Genomic DNA, 6155 nt, shown 5'->3' with positions numbered 1-6155 from the left:
TTATTCTTTCACTAATTATTATTAGTTTTTATCACAATTCACAACTCATATAAAATTTAACTCATAAAAAAATGACATAAAAGCTTAGACCTTTAAGTCTTTAGCTAGAAAATTAGGTTTTGATAAGGAACAAAATACTTTACAAACTTTAAAATATATATCTACTTCGAGTTTTTGTTTTCCAACCATAATTACCATCTACTATGCTTTGAATTGTTTTTCTCTATAATTTTTTAAACTCATATAAACTATGTTATAGTATTTTTTTTTTTTTTGTTTTATACGCTACTTATTTTATAAGTCTTTGATGAATCTGGTAAAAACTCGTCAAAGTTTGACTTAATCTGTGCATAATAAACATTGCTTAAAATTTAGTACTCAACACGAGTATAATATGTCAGAAGTGGGGTTCGAACCCACGCCCTCGTAAGAGGACCAGAACTTGAGTCTGGCGCCTTAGACCACTCGGCCATCCTGACTTTTTTTTATGTCATACAACTATTCTTTCATTAATTATTATTAGTTTTTATCATAATTCACAACTCACATAAAATTTAACTCATAAGAAAAATGACACAAAAGCTTAGTCTTTTGAGTCTTTAGCTGAAAATTTAGGTTTTGATAAGGATTATTACAAACTTTAATATATATTTTATTGTTTGAAATTTTTCTCCGAATTTGTGTTTTGCAACCACAATTACCATCTACTATGCTTGAATCTCGATGGTAACACATGATTGTTTTTATTTATAAATATTTTAAACTCATATGAAATATGTTATAATACTGTTTTGTTTTCTACGCTACTTATTTTATGCATCTTTGATGAATTTGGTTAAAGCTCGTTAGAATCTCGATAAAAGCTAGGTTTGGTCAAAGCTCGATCAGATTCGGTCAAATCTCGGCTCGGTCAAAACGTTAAATTCAGTATGTGAGGGTTCGAATCGAGATAGTAATGAGCTAATATCGAGTCTACCTAAGTTCGGGCTCTGCTCGGCTCTTTTACACCCTACTTGTGTCGATCTAAAATATCTATCTATGACATGATTAGATTCAATTTCTTTGCGATTATTTTGAACGAAAACATTATGAGAATTTTGATTTTTCTCGATCTGCAACTTCCTATCAATTGTTCGTTTCTTCCTTGAAATATGTTTCATAAAGTTTATAGCTTAAGGTATTATTAATTTCTGCCAATGCTTTATATGTTAAATTATTAATTTTGACTTAATCTATGTAGAAAAGACATTTCTTAGTCAAAATAAAATTTAGCATTCAATAAGGTAGAAGTGGTGTTTAAACCCACGCCCTCGTAAGAGGACCAGAACTTAAGTCTTGAGCCTTGGACTACTTGGCCATCCTGGCTTTTGATGTCACACAATTATTCTTTAAATATATATTAGTGACTTTATACAATTATTCTTTCATTAATTATTATTAGTTTTCATCACAATTCACAACTCACAAAATTTAACGTATAAAAAAACTGACACAAAAGCTCCGACCTTTGAGTCTTTAGCTAGAAAATTAGGTTTTGATAAGAAATAAAATACATTACAGACTTTAATATATCTCACAATTTGAATTTTTATTCCGAGTTTTTGTTTTCCGAACTCAACATGAGTATGATATGTCAGAAGTGGGATTCAAACTCACACCCTTATTGTTAGAGATAATGTTCCTATTATCTCTGTAAATAGATTCTTATCTAGTTAGAGTTTCAATTTGTCTATAACCCTAGCTAGGTAGAGTTCTAATACGATTATACTTGTGTATTGTATTCCTATACAAACTACTATTGGCTCACTATAAATACGAGGCCTCTGAGCCATAATCACTAAGGTGATTAAAACCATTATTGTGTTATCAACTATCTCTCTCTATCTCCATAATATTCCCGTATATCAAACTATACATTCAACATGGTATCAGTAGTATCAACTTCCGCATCCCCCGAATCCTCTGATCATCCTCAATCACCCACCTATTCACAATTCAAAGCCGCTGCCACCGCAACAGCCGCCGCCGACGGTGTCGCCGCCGTACACATCGCATCCACCAGAGCCTCTGACTCCGCGGCTGCCCAAAACACGAACGATGCCTTTGGTGGATCGTTCGCATCGTCGGGATGGAGGTTCACCTCGCCGTTTATCACCGGCGAATCTGAATTCCTTGTCGCACCAACAGCCACGGCAGCCGCACCTCCACAGCGCATAGTCGGCGATACCTTCCCGTCGGAGGTTCGCGCGGCTCTCGAAGCCTACCAGGCGGCCAGCGCAAGGGCGACCAATGCCCAGGCGCATCCTGCGCCAACTTCCTCCGCGTTGGTTGCCCCGGTGCAATTTGCATCTGCAGCACATGTGCCCCCCGCACCTTCTACCGCGGCTCCTGCGGCCTTCGCCTCGGCTGCCGCTGCCCAGGCGCCTCCTGCGTCTGCCGTCCTTGCGCAACCCGCCCATTCCATCCACGACAGCAGCGCATGATCAGCGGTTTGTGCAAATCGCGATACCGACAATGTTCGCCGCCGACGCTGCGGTACTAGCCGCCATTACGGCATATCAGGCGGCTGTTCCGCCTCCTCGGAATCAACAACTTTCAGTTCAGCAGCCATCTATTCAATTGCAACAATCCGCGACACCTCCAACTCTATTTTCTCCATCAGTTCTTGCTGCCCTAGCAGCGTATCAGGCAGCTGAAGCCAGTAACAAACATCAGGTTATTTCTGAATCTAATACTTCACCGTTTTGTTACAATACTCAATTAACCCGTGATACATCACCATCTTTCTTCTCAAATTCGTTTCACAATACTGTTGATGCACCGTCTAATAATGTTAGACACAATTTTATTTCCTCCTCCATCCCTCAAACCACAAACAATCCTGTCCATCCAGAACCTGTTTCCACTCATGTTGAACAACCAAGACAACCACCCACAAATATCAACATTAACATCAAATTAACCCCTCACAACTACAAAGCATGGAGAATGTCCATGGAATCTACCCTTCAAACCTATCATCTTCTTTCTCACATTCTTAGTTCAACACCTCCTCCACCCAAATTTATTTCTAGAACAGGTTTTGTGACATCTGCTGCGGATTTAATCATAAATCCATCTTTTTCTCAATGGGATGATGTAGAAAATGTGGTTAGGACTTTGCTCCTAAATTCAATCACCGAAGAGGTGTTTCCTGATATTGCTTATCTCAAATACTCACATGACATTTGGCTAGCATTGGAAGAAGCCTACGGGCTCATTACAGGAAGCAAGCAGTTTCAGATGGGAGTCGAACTACATGAACTTGAGCAAGGGGGGATGTCAGTTACTGCGTATATGCAAAAAGTGAAGTCTATTCTTGATGATCTAGCTGCCTCGGGGAACCCTTACCCTCGGCACTTACTACCGTCAGTTCTTTACAAGGGTTTGGGAGAAGAGTATCGCTCCACTGTCCAGAATCTTGTCACTCAGCGCGGTACTAACATCAATTATCAGGAGATCTTGCACAGCCTGAAAACAGTTGAAGGCATGATCCAATCAACCAGAAAGACTACTCTGCTTCAATCTGATGGTATATCAGCGCACCGGGAGGCTAATGTATCCACCATGGAAACAAATCAATCAAAGAAGCAGAATCCAAAGAAGAGAAGAAGTGGCAAGTGCTACAACTGTGGTGATCCAAGTCACTGGGCTGATAAGTGCAAAAGACCAAAGAACAATTCAAGATCAAACTACAATCATGGACCACAAGCACACATGGCATGGCAACAACCACCAAATCCATTCATGGGTCCTAATCAGCCGTGGTATCCTGACACAGGAGCAACTAATCACATGACGGCAAATCCGACTCAACTTCATCAAATGCAGCCATATCCAGGATATGATACGGTTCAGTTTGGCAATGGTCAAGGTTTGCAAATTTCTCACTTTGGAAACTCAAATATCAATAATTTGAAAATTAATGATGCCCTACTTGTTCCTAAGCTTACCAAATCTTTACTATCTGTTCAAAAATTTACTCGTGACAACTCATGTTTCTTTGAATTTTGGCCTAACCATTTTCTTGTGAAGGACCAAACAACTGGGGAAATCCTGTTACGGGGCCCGAGTAAAGATGGGCTTTATGTGCTTACACCCACCCTGAAGGAGGTGCTAGTCGGAGAGAAGGTGTCTTTTGAAAGGTGACATGCACGGCTTGGACATTGTCAGAATTAGACAGTCAGCACAGTTCTCAATGGAAACAATCTATCCTCTTCAAAATCAGTTAGCAATTGTTCTTTTTATCCATTAGGCAAACTTGCTAGAAGCCCTTTACCCTCTATTAGTCGCTCTAGCACATTTATTTTTGAGAACTTACATCTGGATGTTTGGGGACCAGCTCCAATTGTTTCTTGTCTTGGTCACCGTTATTTTTTAATAATCATTGATGAATTCACTAGATTTGGATGGGTTTTCTGTTTAAAGAATAAGAGTGATGTTTTCTCAACCTTTTGTGATTTTTATGCCATGATCTTTAATCAGTATAGTGCAAGGGTTAAGAATATTTACTCAGATCTTGGGGGAGAGTTCCAAAAACTACAACCTTTTTTCAAACGACATGGCATTATACACAAAATTGCATGCCCTCACACTCATGCACAAAATGGTATAGCTGAGAGAAAAATTAGACATGTCGTTGACACCTGCCTTACTTTGTTAGCCAATGCATCTTTACCTCTAAAATTCTGGAACTATGCCATGATACACATCATTAGGCTAATCAACTACTTACCCACCAAAATACTGAACAACAATTCACCCTATTTCTTGTTCTACAAGAAACAACCTGTCTATAAAGCATTACGCATCTTTGGCAGTGGTATCTATCCTCTTCTTCGTCCATACAACCAGCACAAATTTGATTTTCGCTCCAAGCTATGTGTCTACCTTGGTCCATCAGAAAATCATTCTGGGGATATTTGTCTTGAGTATGCCACTGGACGCATATACATCTGCAAATTTGTGCAGCACAATGAAGAAGTATTTCCTGCATCAGCAGTCACTACATCATCACCTTCATCTAGCAACTCAGGGGTAAGCACATCGTGTCAACTACCATCTTTACTCAGCCCGTATCCAGGTAATTTCTCTAATCCCGATCCTATATTATCTACTTCTAACTCAATTCCATGCTCCCAACCCATCACACCTGTCCATTCTGGACCTCATCCTGGTACTCCAATTACTCTCCCTGACTCTGAAGCCACAAACACTGCTCCATTAGCTCCACGTCAATGTTTGTCACCAGTGGTCACTGCTGCATCAACATATGTTCCTCAGAATGATCCTAGCACACCAGTTGATGCAGTGAACATCACCACACTAGAAATACAGAATGCAGTACCTCATGAAGAGAACATCATGCCACAAACAGAGTCTCCTCCTCCTGAAACTGCACCACCTGCTCATATTCCAACTGAAAGGCCCAGACCTTGCAATGCACTACTGATTGGTCCAAGACAACATTATATGCAACTTCGACAGTCGTCTCTTCACTCAAGAGGACGGTTTGAGGGACTTTTAGCTACACATCCAAATGGCACAGTGGATCCCACATGCTTCAGTAAAGCCAACAAACAACCCGAATGGCGTACAACAATGTCTGAAGAGATTCAAGCTCTTCTGAACAATGGCACATGGCAACTTGTACCGAGACCACATGATCAGCATGTCATCACTTCCAGGTGGCTCTTTCGTACAAAGAAGAAGTCTGATGGAACCATTGATTGTCACAAAGCCCGTTTGGTAGCACGGGGATTCACTCAAAAAGCTGGAATTGACTACAAAGAAACATTCAGTCCAGTAATCAAAGCTACAACCATTAGGTCTGTCTCTGCCATTGCAGCAGCAAACAACTGGTTCATCAATCAGCTGGATGTCTCTAATGCATTTCTTCATGGAAACTTGCCAGAGACAATATATATGGAACAACCGCAGGGTTTTCGGGATAGTGACCGACCAGATCATGCCTGTCTTCTCAAAAAGAGTCTTTATGGATTAAAGCAAGCACCACGAGAATGGTTCACACGCCTTCGAACATTCCTCCTCTCCCTTGGGTACAAAATGTCACAGGCTGACAACTCTCTGTTCATCAGACGCACCGACACTGAAAA

General features: G+C 40.4%; 1 non-coding gene across 1 annotated transcript; it reads right to left on the bottom strand.

Annotated features, from left to right (window-relative positions):
* Positions 1-395: 395 nt before the first annotated feature.
* On the bottom strand, positions 396-479 carry TRNAL-CAA (transfer RNA leucine (anticodon CAA)). The gene has a single exon. It is a non-coding gene; the product is annotated as a tRNA-Leu (tRNA).
* Positions 480-6155: the final 5676 nt, after the last annotated feature.

The sequence above is a fragment of the Euphorbia lathyris genome, chromosome 5, assembly GCF_963576675.1.
Source record: "Euphorbia lathyris chromosome 5, ddEupLath1.1, whole genome shotgun sequence".
Taxonomy (NCBI): domain Eukaryota; kingdom Viridiplantae; phylum Streptophyta; class Magnoliopsida; order Malpighiales; family Euphorbiaceae; genus Euphorbia; species Euphorbia lathyris.
The sequence above is the reverse complement of the archived record's forward strand: the minus strand, read 5'-3'. Positions and strand labels throughout refer to the sequence as shown.